We start from the raw sequence: 16,017 nt of genomic DNA on the forward strand, positions 1-16,017 counted from the left end.
TTAACCCTCCTATACTGTGGGTACGTGTTGAGGAAGAAATCGTTACAAGTTATGTATTTAATGTACTTCTGCTGCAATGGTTTTTACTAAAGAATAATGTTTTAAAGTACTGATTTTAGTGTAATGATTTGTAGTACTAGTTTTATTTATTTGTTTATTTCATGTTTCCTATTTCAACTTTGATGTGGGTCGGTGTTTATTCTTGGATGGGATCTTCCACCTATTTTGGCTTATTTTATTTCAGTTCTACTTGTTTAAACTGAATACATTGTGGTGGCCAGTTTATTTTCTGGTATGTGGGCATTACCGGAGTATTTGCATGTTCATGTGTGTGTATGTGTCTGTACTGCTGTCTTGTTTGAGGTCAATGGTCAGGAATATGAATGTTTAGCTGTGGCTTCCTGATGAAGATCCCTGCACACATGCTCTACAGTGGGACACATTCCAGTTCCTAGTGACATCATGTTAAATAATTATTGTACATCAGTTCCTATTAGCCTAGTTAGGTCGAGTTTTCACTGTGGTCCATGACGAGGACACTTAAGTTCCCAAAGTTTCTCAAAAACTTGATTTGCATGATACAGAACAATGTGGAGTCGCAATCAGCCCAAGCAGTGGAACATTGAGATGTTGGTTGATTTCTTGCATTTGTGTAATTTGTATGTAGAATTCGACTTTAAATAGTATGTAGGGTGATGAAAAGGATTGTAATTTTGCTACCAGATTGTTAAATCATCTCACATCCATTTTTGTAATGCTCTGGATTTTTTATTACTGTGTACATTCACAATTGTGGACAGTATAGAGGTGTCAAACTCCTGTCACACTGCATGAAAGTGCTGGAGAGTAGGATTGGTAAATGAATATCATAAGTAAGCTGGGAGATGAATATTTCAGACCCAATGCTTGCAGTGAGGCAGATAGTGCAGAAGAAGCTAGAAACGAACAAAGAGTTCAACTGGGCATGTCAAGACTTGGGGAAAACATGGCAAGATTTCAAGAAAGCTGGTTTGGGCAGTCCTGTGATGGTTCGGAGTCCCACAAATATTGGTAGAATTAGTGCAGTCCATGTACAAGGACCCAATGACTCAAGTAGGAACAGTGTTTGGGCTCACAGAGAAGTTCCCAGTGGGAGTGAGGGTGCATCACTGCTCAGCTCTGTGCCCACTGCTGTTTATACTGGTGATGGACTACAGGTTGGAGGGGACAGATAACAAAGCCGATGTATGCAGATGATGTGGCATTACAGGCAGCCTCTGAACAAGAACAACAAATGATTGGGGAATGAGTGCAAGACTGAAGTCACATGGGATGAAACTGAGTATAGATAAGGCAGTTATAATGGTAGCAAATGGGGAGATGAGAAGATGCTGAAAACTGAAAAAGGGAAAATAGCAGAACAGATTAACTGTTTCAAGAATCTGGGAGAGGTAGTTGAGTAGAAAGCAAGTGGTAAGGTCAAAGCTAGAATCAGAAGGTGTTGCAGCCAACTGGAACAGAGTGTGAGGCGTAGTGTGTGACAGAAGACTGCCAAAGAAGCAGAAAAGTGCATTAAATCATGTTGTGACTAACACTTCTTTATGGTATAGATACGGGCAGTAAAGGCAGAGCAATTGGGGAAGCTGGGTGTGTTGGAGATGAACTGGATGCATACAGTGGGACAGGTGAATAAAATGAGGACATCAGAGCAGAAACCAAAGTAGCTCCAATTGCAGAGAAGGTAAAAGAGACTAGATTACAGTGGTTCAGGCTCACGTGCAGCAAAGTAGAGGATGATTTGGTGAATATGTTTTTAGAGGAAACGGGAAGAAGGCAAGAAGAGATGGTGGCATCCAGCTAAGACAGGGATAGATTTTGTGTGAGAGAAGTCCTGCAACAGTCGGGCATGACTCTCAAGGACGATAGGTCTGTGGAACTCAATTGAGAAAGCTTGCGATAATTCACATTTTGAATGTAGTCAGGTACTGTCTCTGACAGGAGGCAGCAAGTTATGGAGCTGGAAGTGTTTTTGCTCAGACTACATTCCAGTGATCACCACTTTCCGTTGTACCCTTCTGTCAGATGTCTGCTTTACTTAGCTTCCAGCAGATGTGTTGTGTTTTACCCTAAGCTAAGCAACAGTACTGTATCCCCATGTGGTTTGCATACAATAAGCTGAATTTTAAGCAATGAATCTTTGGCCTCACCATTTAGTGTGTGTGTGTGTGTGTGTGTGTGTGTGTGTGTGTGTGTGTGTGTGTGTGTGTGTGTGTGTGTGTGCACGCATGCAACCATGGATATACACAACAGATACGTTTGCTAGTAATTGGAAAATTGTAAATAAATATCCTCCTGTGTAAACTTTGAGAGCTATGGTATCAGATGGATGTCCTTCAAGGATGCATCTGCAGTCATAACATATGGGTTGTCCTGCCTCAGGCAGCCCTTCGGTCGGCCGGATTCCAAAGTCTGGGTCTGGCCTCTGCTGATGTCGCACTTTCCCCGACATCAGAGCTTCTGGGGTATAAAGGCATCAGCCGACACCATTTTCCTCAGTCTTTCTTGCTGCGCGGTGCCTGAAGCAGAAGCTGTTCGCAAGTGCCGGTCAGTCAGATCCAGAGATTTCAGCTACCGAAGACTTCGAAAAAAGCTAAGTACCCCATTGGGGAGTCTTTCTTGCCTCAGCCGATGTCAGACAAAGTAAATAATTGTTTAACTTGTGGGAAACAAATACCTCATAAGGATTTCCATTCTTACTGCCTTCCTTGCTTAGGCCCAGACCACGACGTATCAGCTTGTTTAGCCTGTGCCTCCTTCAACCGACGGACTCTTAGACGTCGGTTGGAGTTTGCAGAGGAATTTTTTGGAACCGCTTTTGCTTATAAAATGCCGTCGGAGACTCCGACTTCGCATACGGTCAAAAAACGCAAGGAAAAGGACCGACACTCGCGGCCCGTGGTTTCGGCTGAAACCACGGCTAGGCCTACCGCGAGTGTCTCTGTTTCAGCTGAAACCGAGTCCTCTGTTATTGCCACTACCGAAACCATACCTCCGACCACCGAGGCCAGAGAGGCCCCGGCCGAGTCGGCCTCAGAATTCCCTACCGAAGCTAGTGCTCAAGAATTGTCCGACACTATACCTTTGGACATTTCTACTCTTGCACGTGGGGCAGCTAGGCCCCCAGCTTCTATGTCTATTAAGGCCTTCTCCAGGGCAAAAGCTGCCAAACTTTCAAAAACTTTGCCTGCCAAATCTACTTCCTATGTCTATTAAGGCCTTCTCCAGGGCAAAAGCTGCCAAACTTTCAAAAACTTTGCCTGCCAAATCTACTTCCCAGAGGCCTTCCTCCAGTTCTCAGATCCTCAGTCTTGCTGAGGACCTCATTTCCTTAATTAGGGGTTCCCAACCTCACCCAGACAGGGCCTCCCAACCTCCTCCAGACAAAAGGCCCAGGACTGATCCCTCTGAACCTCTCTCCTCAGATTACTCCTCGGATGGATCTGATTTGTCAGACCATCAGGAAGGGGCCTACTCGCCTTATGAGGATTCAGATGCAGAAGATTCTATTCCTTCGGCCTCCCCACCAGAAGAATTTTCCTTTGGGGAGACTTTACACTCCATGAGGGAGCACTTTCAATGGCAGGGTCAGGATTTCTCTGATTCTAGAAAAAGATTAAGGACCTTTTTACATTTGCCCCAGCATAGGCCCTTAGCCATACCTCCTGTTCTGACCGTAATTGATGATGTGTACAATGATGTCAGTACTGCACCTGATTCTCTTCCTCCGGCCCCCGCCAAACCTGACAGATATTACAGGGTCCCGGATTCTCACTTCCACCTGTATAAAGCCCATGCTGCAGACCCAGAAACTATTTCTCAGGGCCCTAAAGGGGTTGCAGCTGCTACTGCCAAGAATCCCCTACCCTCTGAAAGAGAGTCTAGAGCATTAGAGAGATGGGGAAAAAAGGTATATACATCTGCTACTCTTTCTGCCAGGGCATTAAACTGTCAATTCCATATGATACAGTACCAAGAATTTTTGTTAGATCAGCTGTATAAGAAGCTTTCTTCTCCTGAACCTTTAGACCGTAAATCCCTTAAGGATTTGGTACACAACTCTCAGCATTTCAGTAATCATTTTTTAAAATGTGGCTATGATGCACTGGAGGCTTCATTTAGATCAGCTATGACTGGGGCAGTAATTCGTAGGCATGCCTGGCTGAAGGAGCAATCTTTGCCAGACCATGTCAAGGCTAAACTCCTCGATGCTCCAATGGAGAAACAAAGTTTATTTGGCTCCCCTGCACAGGAGATTCTAAAGAAGGTGGAAGAAAAAGCAAAATCTGTGCAAACAGTAAAGGAATTCCTGCAGGTCCAACCTCCGAGGTTCAGCAGAAACTGGCCTACAAAGAATTGGTCCTTTCCAGACACCTCCAGAGCACAGAGGGGCAGGAACAAACGCCCTAGAGGCAGGGGTCAATCAAGAGGTGCCTACAGGGGCTGTCAGTTGCAGCCTGCCAACCAGAGGGGTAGTGCCACAGCTACAACCACTACCACAGGACAGACCCAATGACTTGACTCTGATTCCGCCTACCAGGGATCAACTGGAAGCTCCCTTGGGTGGAAAGCTGGCTTTATTCTCCAAAAACTGGCATTGCATTACAAAGGATACATGGACATTGCAAACAATAGACAAAGGATACAGGTTTTACTTCCACACTTTGCCAAAAAGGGGCGGAATGCCAAACCTTCCACCAAACCAGAAGGCAGAGGCTTTAAGACAAATCAGCAAACTACTTCAGATGAAAGCTATAGAAAGGGTACCATCTACAGAACAAGGCCAAGGATTTTACTCCAGATTATTCCTGGTACCAAGAAAAGAAAACCAATGGAGGCCTATTCTCGACCTGTCTGCGCTCAACACTTACCTCATTGTGCCAAAATTCAAAATGCTGACCCTACAGCAACTTCTTCCCATGCTGGGCAAGGAGTCTTGGCTGGTGACTCTAGATCTCAAGGAGGCATACCTGCACGTCCCTATCCGACCAGATTGCAGAAGACACCTCAGATTTCTTGCAGGATAAGAGCATTATCAATTCTCAGCATTGCCCTTTGGCTTATCTACTGCGCCCAGAGTATTCACTAAATGCCTGGCATCAGTAATTGCACATTGCAGACTTCAGGGAATTCAAATTTATCCATACCTGGATGACTGCCTAATACAAGCGGACAACAAGAAAAAATTGTTAAAGGACTTCGCCTATGTCATACTCCTGCTACAGGCCTTGGGATACACAGTCAACATCCAAAAGTCAAGACTAGTGCCATCCCAAAGGATAACCTTTTTGGGTGCGGATCTGGACACAATCACTCAGATGGCTTTTCTCACAGAAGAAAAACAAAAACAACTTCCAGATTATTTCATGTTTTTAACAAGACAAACTCAGCTTACTGCAAGGAAAGTCCTGCAGGCCCTGGGTTACATGGCATCCTGCATAATCTTAATTCCACATGCCAGGCTGCATATGAGAAAATTGCAATGGTACCCAAGGAATGTATGGTCTCAACACAGCCACAGCCTAGAAACCATGATACCAATCATTCCATGCCTTCAAAAGGAATTCCTATGGTGGGCTCAGGCCTGCCAGTCCAACAGAGGGTTGCCTTTCAACAAACCAAAAACAAGGCAGACCATCACCACGGACGCCTCAGACCAAGGATGGGGAGCACACATGGAGGACAAATGCATCCAAGGCCTATGGCCTCAAGGGCAGCTAAGCATGCACATAAACCAAAAGGAAATGCTGGCAGTGAGGCATGCAATCGAGGCATTCAAACCATTCCTCCAGCAAGGACATCTGTTAATAAGGACAGACAACACCACGGTCATGTGGTACATAAACAAACAAGGAGGCACACATTCCTACCCTCTATGCCGGATGGCAATAAATCTGTGGAACCTATGCCTGAATCTCAATATCCAGCTACAGGCCAAATTCATGCCAGGAAAAGAAAATTCACTAGCAGACAGTTTAAGCAGAACTACCACGTTATGCACACGAATGGATGCTGCATCCAGACATCTTCAAACTCATAACAAAGAAATGGGGAATGCCAGAGATAGATCTGTTCGCCTCCCCACTCAACCACCAACTGAAAAAAATTCTGCTCAAGGACATACCACCCACAAGCCTGGAGGGTGGACTCTCTCTCTTTCAGCTGGAATGCCGTAACAGTATATGCCTTTCCACCTCTCCCATTGATGTACAAGGTCCTACTGAAGATCAGGGAGGAACAGCCAAAGGTGATACTAATAGCTCCGGACTGGCCAAGGCAATACTGGTATCTGCTACTGAGAAGCATGTCTCAGGCGAACTCATGGCCTCTTCCCCTATGGCCTCTTCTTCTAACGCAGAACAATTTCAAGACCCTGCATCCAAACTTGAAAACATTGAAACTAACTGCCTGGAAAATTCCTTAAAACCAAACCAAACTGTTTTATCTCAGAGGGTGAAGCACATTATCCTGGAGGCTCGCAGACCTTCCACAAGGAAGACATACTCAGCTAAATGGAAAAGATTCCTCATTTGGAGCACATCAAAGGGCACAGATGTCTCAGTGGCAAACCTAGCACACATTCTAGAGTACTTAGCAGAATTGTTCCACAATGGCCTGTCTTACTCCTCCATTAAGATTCATGCTTCAGCAATTTCAGCAGAATACAATATGGATCCACCTATCTCCTCTCACCCTCTGCTCAGACAATTTTTGAGAGGGATCAAAAATGTTAAACCTCCAAGGAGACCCCCTCTACCTGCATGGGATCTCAATTTTGTGCTGGAGAAATTGACACTACCTCCTTTTGAACCAGCAGCATCAGCAGACCTACAGTTTCTATCTTGGAAAACTGCTTTTCTTCTGGCAATCACTTCAGCAAGAAGAGTATCCGAGTTACAGGCATTAAAGGCAGTGCAGCCTTTTCTTATTTTCCACCAGGATAGAGTGTCACTGAGAACCAATCCTAATTTCATGCCAAAGTTGGTATCCAGGGTATCCTTGAACCAAGCTATTCATTTGCCTACTTTCTTCCCTAACCCACAGAACAAAGGAGAGAAACTTTTGCACACCTTGGATATACACAGACAACTACGCTACTATCTGGACAGAACTAAAACCAACAGAAAAACTGACCAACTTTTTGTAGCATATGCAACTGGGGTGCAAGGAAGAGCAATTTCCAAACAGACAATTTCAAAATGGATAGGAAATTGCATTCGTTTTTGCTACTCCTTTCATGGAAAGACAGCTCCTGAAAATATCAGGCTTCATTCCACAAGGGCCACAGCCACCACTACAGCTTTCCTACGAGGGGTGGCTACCAAGCAAGGACATTTTAGAAGCTGCTACTTGGAGCTCCGTGCATACATTTGCCAAGCATTACAATCTACCTTTATACTCCAGATCCAGAGCAGGGTTTGCAACTGCAGTTCTGCAGGGGATTTTAACAACACCATCCTTCTCTTATTACCTCCTCCCCCAGTTTGGCTATGGTATTCTACCCATATGTTATGACTGCAGATGCATCCTTGAAGGACATAGTACAGTTTTGTACCTACCATAAATGTAGATGTCCGATAGGTATGCATCTGCAGTCAGGATTACCCACCCTCCTTCCCCTCTGTGGTTTTCCTAGGGTGCTTACCCTTCTTTCAGCTAACTGGGGGAATCTATTATGGTGTATTTGTTTGTTTGTATATATATATATATATATATATATATATATATGTATATAATTTGCTACTGTTTGGAACTTTTCAGCATTATCCAAATTTAGCCTTCCTAGAGGGCACCTGGCATCTGGGGCAAGAAACACTGAGGAAAATGGCGTCGGCTGATGCCTTTATACCCCAGAAGCTCTGACGTCGGGGAAAGTGCGACATCAGCCGAGGCCAGACCCAGACTTTGGAATCCGGCCAACCGAAGGGCTGCCTGAGGCAGGACAACCCATATGTTCTGAATGCAGATGCATACCTATCGGACATCTACATTTATGGTAGGTACAAAACTGTACTTTTTGCTCATTTGACCCAAGACTCCCGATGAGTTAATTTCAACAGAACTTTCACGGTTCATGTTCTGCATAATAATTTTGAGTAACTCATTGTCTCACAAAGTGATATTTCTCGAATACAATTTATTATTACACAAATTGCTTTTCAGTTCTGTTCTAAAGTCACTTTTGCATTGTTGGTAAAAATTTCCGGTCTATGATACTTGGTATAAGCAACATTTTGTCAATATACTCTTTGCACTGCTATTGGCTAGGCTCTTGGGCCTGGCATTATGCTGCATGACTGTTGAGACCTTCCCTGTCTGCAGCAGTGTACATCGCTAGTTACTTTTAGAGCATGTCTAGTTGCAGCGTGTGTGTTTGTTTGCTGTACTGGTTTTGTTTTTTAGAATGTCTTGAAGGGGGTCTTATGTTTGGATGCTGTATGTATGTTAGTATCATGACACGTTTTCAACCTGCAGTCATGTGCTTTTGCTGGTTTGCAGGAAAGACAACTATATGCTGAGTAAATGCTCACAGGCATAGCATAGTGTTCTTGTTTGTAGGCTGATGAAAGAAAAGAGAGACTGACATAATCTGGTTTTCACTTGTAGCGTTTGGTTTTAACAGACAGCAGAAGGAGAAGTTGAAGCAGGACACAGATATAAACTGGTAAGGAGGTGGACTGGCAGTGACGTTATAGTGGGAAGGGAGTACCCGGTGGCTTAACAAAAATACTTGTTATATTAAAGTGAGTAATACTGGTCTCAACTGTGCCCTGCCTTCCTTACAAAAACAATCTCTGCTACCATGAACATCTGGTGGCAGTAATGAGGCATTCGTAGTAGACTAGGGTCTAATATGGGGGACAGGCTCTGGGATATGAGACACTAGACATGTCGAATTGGTTGGTACGAGGTATTTCTAGAAATGCATGTGAATGTGGTGGGTGTCGTTTTCATGGGGAGATATTGTTTAGGATAGTTGATATGATTCCCGATGATGTAAAAGTGAGTGAGTGTGAAAAGTTCATCTAGTGAAGACCAATGTGGTTTCTTTTTAGCACTTCTTTTTAAATATTTTTAGTTTGTATATCTTTACAATATGTACATAAGACAGGAGGATATTACAGGCGGTGTATTAAATTTAAAGCTTCAGTATTGGTTTTCATTATATTTAACAATTTATTTTAAGTAGAACAGAGTAGGGTTTGATTCTGACTGAGTTAACATTGTTTGATTTTTTTTTTATACCTATAGGATACTGATTGACTGAATGAGAATGTGGTAGGACTTGGTTTTTCTGATAATAGTGCACCTGGAATTAGTCACCACAAATGTTCAGAGCTTGTCAGGGCCCTGAAATCTATGTTAAATGCATATGTGTAGAGGCTTGATAATGAAAGGACCTTGTCTGTGGATGTCTAGCCATGTGCTGCCCTGCATGGCTGTTGGACACACAACTGCCCTGTAACCCTAATAGTTTTGTTTGAGGTCACAACATGTCTTGATATGAAGATAATGCTTTCTAAACCTGGTGTGTGTATCTTTTTCAGTTTATTGTCATTCAGTGCTGATTAGCTGGTGTTCCTTTTTACCTACTTTGTATATGTATATGGTTTCCAGGGGTTAAGGTGCTGAACCTTAATGCCTTCTTTCCTAGTTGTACTTGGGTATATAAGCTGTTAAGTGTATTTGTGAACACATTTGCCATCTGCCTGATGTTAAACTGTCTGTAGATGTGGATATAAAACATGTTCTACATGGTATCAGTCGTACGTCTTTCTGCAAACTAACAGACTGTGGTTTTCTTGCAGAATGTGTGTGGTTTGAGTGTACCTTGTGTGAACAGTTTTTCCTATTCATAGAAGTAGCAACGTGATGGCATCTGAGAACATGCTGTGACAGACATGGGATGGGTGACAGTGGGTCTTGATAGAAGTACCAACGTGATGGCATCTGAGAACATGCTGTGACAGACGTGGGATGGGTGACAGTGGGTCTTGATAGAAGTACCAACATGATGGCATTTGAGAACATGCTGTGACAGACGTGGGATGGGTGACAGTGGGTCTTGATACTACCCAGACTCTGTTATTTTCAAAAAGTAACCCTACTCTCAAAGGTTTCTGAATGGTCTTGTAAGTCCCTTCCATGGAAGGCCTTGTAAAATCTTGTTTTTAGCCAGATTTAAAGAACCACATTAGAGTCTGGGAAGTAGTTTAGTCAGAGAAATGTTCTTTTCCTTAAGCCAGCTAGCTCTGCAAAGTTGATTCTTATTCAGGTCACTCAGATGAATTTCATGGTTTCAAGTATTGTGTTCATAGATGTAGTCTGTACACTTGATTTGCATGATAAATTCAGTGTTGGAGGTTGCAGATGATGACTTGAACAAAGGGTAAGTTGTGCATTTTCAGTCAGTGATTTCTGAGAAACCACCGGAACACGTTTTATCTGAAAACTCCTTCTTCTCTCCTATTGGCTATTTCCTTAGCACCCCAAAAGTTCCTCCAAGACCGTCATCTGTGGTAGCCTCGTGATCTACAGTTAGCATATTCTGTTAGTCATAACAGACAGAATGTAGTATTTGACTGCAGGCAGTGTTGGTGAATAGGAAGGGGTAATGGCTAGCTGTGCTTGGAATTCTTTCTTGCAACCAGCATTAGATATGGGGTTTGTGGTTGCTCTTTTTTGGGGGGGGCTTCCTGGAGGGCACATGTCCATTTTCCAAGGTTCATAAGAGTGATATTAGAGCGGTTCTTTCCTTGTATTATCTTAGTTACAAAGATCCCTTCTGTCAAGCCTGGGCATTGACCAAATCAGGTTTGTGTTGGTACCTACCTCTATTCCTCCATTCTCATGTATTAGTAGGAGGACGTGGTTTAAAGATTTCCAGTAATGAGCAGTTAAAGCATATAACTAGCAAACCTGCAAGCAGATTTAATGTGGTCTGAGAGACAGCAGCTGGAGCATTAGACCCTGATGGGTTTAGTCTGGTACCAGACTGTTCATCTCTGACCAAGAATAACACCTGAGTAAATCTTTAATTTACTCATGCAGTTACAGGTGTGAACATACTAGCAGTTACCTGATGTTCATGTATGATGCTGCACACACACATCATGTAGTATTATTGACTTTACTTTTGTTACAACATTAATACTTGTTTCGGATTCTCAGAAACTGAGTGAACAATCAATTTTATTGATTTATAACTTTGGTGGGGTGACTTTTGAATGTCCTTCTGGGTGCTGTATTGTAAAGCACTTTGTCTTTAATTAAAACATTTTGAGGTGGGCTGTGAATACTGTGTAAGGCAAAGCATCAAACCGAATGTATAAACTGTTCAAATACACGTCTGGGTAACAACCCAAACAATTTTCACAGTTGTTGTCAACCCCATAATTAAATCAACTATACCATAACTTGTTACTCACAGAATATTAGGCAAAGTGTTTAGTTTATTAAACTAAACTTCCTATTTTTCCCCATGAAAAAATCAAATGCAGGTCTCACCATCACATTTTAATTTGGAATCCATATTTCTACATAAAAAGAATGCGGGATAAGTTATCTCTCTCTTCTGATCACTTGGGACATAAGGTAGACATTCTAAACTGACCTGCAAAATTACTCCTGCTGTAAGCAGAATATTTATGTCACAAAATACATAACCACCCCATCACTTCAAATCATAAAATTATTGCCCTGCCCCATGCTCAAGATTGAATGGTATTTGCTTTTTCCAGTCCTTATACCAGAAATTTAAAGCTGTAGAAAGCAGACGCGAGCATGAAGCTTCCCACTGAAGTTAGATTGCTGTCGTCTCCATCCCATGTTCTAAAGCTGTTTGTTTGTATTGATTGTGAAAATATCTTGTCTTTGACATTCAGTATACACAGCATTTTGTTAAGATGTTCTTTGCTCTGTTATTGGTTAGGCTCTTGGCCTGGGAGTGGTGCTACATGACTGTTGGGACCACCCATACATGTAACAGTGCACATGATTGGCTACTTATAGCGCATGCCAAGTTGCAATGTGTGCTTTTAGCTGTATTGTTTTTTTTTCCTGAACAAACTGAGAGAAGTCTTCATTTAAAACACTGAATCAGATATTCTATTACTGTGTTGGTATTATGACGGATTTTCTGCTTGTAGTCATGCTCTTTGGCTAGTTAGTAAGAAAGGCAACTAGATTCTAGGTAAATGTTGGCTGGCATGGTTTTGTGTTCTTGTTCATAGGCTGATGAGTGAGAAGAGAGGTGGGCTTAATGTGATTTTTCACTTGTAGCGTTGGATATGAAGAGACAGCAGAAGGAGAAGACAGAGCAGGATGAAGATATAAGAGTAAGAAGGTGGATTGGCGGTGATGTTACAGTGGGAAGGCAGCACCCAGTTGCCAAACAGAAATACTAATAGTGCTGTCGACCTGTGCCCTGCCTTCCTTACAAAAAAAAAAAAAAGATGGTCAGCTACTGTGTATATCTTAAGGTGATGATCAGATGTTCATAGTTGAGTAGGATGCAATATGGGGCGACGGGCTATAGGGTATTGAATTCTGAATTTGTATAGTCTGTTATTATATGGTATTTCAAAAAAGGCATGAGAATGTTGTGGTCATTTTATTTCAAGTTGACAAATCATTTAAGATTTACCCGGTTTACATTTAAGAGATACCTGATGTAAAGATTCCCATTGATGTACCAGTAAAAGTGAGTGACAGTGAAAAGTCTATCTGGTAAAGAACAAAGTGGTAGTTTTTTTAGGACTCCTGTTTGAATAGTTTTACTAATTTTAGCATATTTACTGTATATACATAAAAGACAGGAAAATATTACGGATGTATTTTAATACATTAAACTTAAATCTTCAGTATTGTTTTTCATTATATTTAGCGATTCATTTTAACTAAAACGGAGTAGAGTTTGACTTTGACTGAGTTAAGATGGTTCACGAGCAGTATGACTTTTTTACAGCCATGTAGGATACCTGGAGACTGGATGTGAATGTGGTTGGACCTGTTTTTTTCTGAGACTACTGCAGGTGGTGTCAGTTGTCACACATGTTCAGAACCTGTCTGATGCCATGAGATCTGTGTTAAATGCATATGCACAGAGGCTTGATAATGGAAGGACCATGTGTGTGGCTGGGTAGCTACATGCTGTCCGGCATGGCTGTTGCACATACAACTGCCCTGTTACCCTTCTAGTTTCATTGCAAGTCATAACATGTCTTGGGACCATCTTTGAAGATAATGCTTTCTAAACGTGGGTGGGTATCCCTCTCCGTTGGTGATGATTACCTTGTGCTCCTTTTAACCTCCTTTGTACACTTATTTCTTAAAGTACCACCCCACAGTTTTCATGCAGGATGGGGTTTCGTTTGAGTGATCTGACAGTCACAAAAGACAGACTGCAGTACTGGCCATGCTCAGTGTGAAGATTTGTTTCCTATTTTTATAAGTAGCAGCACAACAGTACACGAGAACATACTGTGCCAGTGATGGGAAGGGCGAGTGTGGGGCTCCCAACTACAAAACTTTTGTTATTTTCTCAAAGTATCCCCACCCTCAAAAGTTGCTGAATTGTCCTGGTAACCCCTTCCATGGCAGGCCTTGTAAAATCTTGTCTTGAACCAGATATAAAGAATCATATTACAGTCTGGGAAGTCTAGTTTAGTTAAGAAAAATGTTCTCATCTGTAAACCAGCTAGCTGTACAAAGATGACTCGCCTCACTCAGATGAATTTCATGGTTTCAAGTACTAAGTCCTCATGAACATAGCCTGTGCACTTGATTTGTTTGACAGATTCAGTGCTGGAGATTGCAGATGGTGACTTGAACACATGGTAAGTTGTGTATTTTCAGTCAGTGGTTTCTGGAAAACAGCCAGAACACACATATCTGAAAGCTTGTTCTTGTCTCCTAGTGGCTGTTTCCTTAGTGTCCCCCCAGAACTGTGATGGCACCAGGGATGTATTCTTCTCAGATTATCTTAGGTGCATACATTCTTTCTCTACAGCTTGAGCTTTGGCCAAATTGGATATGTGTTGGTACCTACCTTTATTCCCCATTCCCATGTATTGGTAGGAAAATGTGGTTTAAAGACTTCCATTGATGGGAAATTGAAGCCTATAACTAGCAACCATGCAAGAAATGCTAAGGTGGTCTGAGAGACAGCAACTAGTGTTTTAGACCCTGATGGGTTTAGTATGGTACCAGACTACTCAACTCTGACCAAAAGTCACACTTGAGTGGATCTTTGATTTCCTCATGCAGTTGCAGGTGTGAACATACTAGCAGCTACCTGTTGTTCATGTATGATGCTGCGCACACATCATGGAATATCATTGACTTTACTTTTGTTACAATGTTAATACTTGTTTCAGATTCTCAGTCAATTTTATTGATTTATAACTTTTGTTGGAGTTGACTTTTGAAAGTCCTTTTAGCTGCTTTGTTACAAAGTATACAATTAACAGGACATGCTGGAGGGACATGTTCATCTCCCAAAGACTGCCCATACTCTGGAATAAGCTTCCTATTCATGTCAAGCAGAGCACCTCGCTCGCCCTTTTCAAGAGAAATCTTGACGAGTGGATGGCTAAGAGAAAGTTCACTCCAGGGATCATTCCAGCTGCCCTACTGGATAGAGGCACTATGAACTAACATCTGGTGGCACAGTGCCTGGGCAATTTTTTTGGGCTAGGCTTGTAAAGGCTCCAGGGCCATTAGCCTAGTACACATCTATGAACCTATGAAATTTGTTTGAAAAGGAAGCAAGGTACTATTATACCACTCCTAAGGAGTGGGTTGAATATAGTAGAGGATAGTACCTCGGGTATTGATTTGAATAAAGATAATAAAAGGTTTGAATGTACCTTTATTACCACCAATACTGTGGATTGTGAAAACATATTTAATATTTTTTTGAAAAACTGGAAGATTTTTTCCTGTTATGGAAAAGGGACATAATCACCTGGGAGTAAGAACCTGTATAGTTTACAGGACAGGAAGATCTATCAGAGGGTACCTTGAAGGAGGAGAAAAGATAGAAAATAGTTCCAATAAAAGAAGGGGTACCTATAGATGCAGTTGTTGTGGTCAATGTAGGTTTATTTTGGAAAGGGATGTGATTAATATAGGGGTGTATAGAATATATACCCCTTTTCATTGTACATGTAATTCAAAGGGAATAATATATTTGGCTAAATGTTCACAGCGCACCAGTTTCTACATAGGGAAAACCAAGCGTAAATTTAAAGAAGGGATTTATGAGCGTAACTTAGACATAAAAAATAAAAATGAAAAGAATTCATTATTTAAGCATATTCAGCTTTACCCTGAAGACTCTTTCACTTTTTCTGGGATAGATTATGTTCCCCAGAATATGAGGGGTGGACCATGGGAATATTTAATAGAGTATAAAGAAATGATGTGGCAAATTAAGTTAAATGCGAATGTTTTTCCAGGTTTAAATGAATACATATCAGTAGTTAGCATATTGGGTCTTACGTCTTACAATGTGTAAATTGAGTCTTTTTAATAATTTGGTGTAATATACTTTAGAAAAGGATGTCTTTTAATATGTAGTGTTGAATGGGATTAACTGAATTTTTTAATGGATATGTGGTCGTGTGATATTAATTGGTGTACTATTTAAGCAAGGTGTTTTTGTTGGAAAATATGGATTCTGAGGAAGTCTGGGTTACAATCCCACAAAAGCGCTTAATACGTTCAATAAATTTGATTAGCAAAAGAGCTGGTCCTGCTGTTGTGTTCCAGTTTTCAGCTAATTGAATTGTGGTGTTTGGTTCCTGTTTTTTTGTGTGAAGACAGAAATTTCTTCTGAAAATATAGCTAGGGAGTGGGATAAAATTAAAGCGGAGTTTAAAATTAGGGTGGCAATAAAAGAAAGGGAGATGTGGTTAAAAAGTTATAATAATTAAGAGGGACTGACAAGAAGCTCACAGAACAAGAGGAGCAGCAACT

At 41.8% G+C, this 16,017-nt stretch overlaps 1 protein-coding gene and 2 non-coding genes across 4 annotated transcripts in view; all 3 read left to right on the forward strand.

The window, feature by feature from the left end:
- Positions 1-16,017, forward strand: part of PRPF4 (pre-mRNA processing factor 4) — a 981,057-nt gene that overhangs the window by 509,909 nt on the left and 455,131 nt on the right. The gene's annotated exons all lie outside the window — the stretch shown is intronic.
- On the forward strand, positions 10,974-11,147 carry LOC122791113. Its single transcript, XR_006363088.1, has one exon.
- On the forward strand, positions 14,190-14,363 carry LOC122791122. Its single transcript, XR_006363096.1, has one exon.

The sequence above is a fragment of the Protopterus annectens genome, chromosome 16.part0 (genome assembly GCF_019279795.1).
Source record: "Protopterus annectens isolate FY-2018-M chromosome 16.part0, PAN1.0, whole genome shotgun sequence".
Classification (NCBI taxonomy): Eukaryota; Metazoa; Chordata; order Ceratodontiformes; family Protopteridae; genus Protopterus; species Protopterus annectens.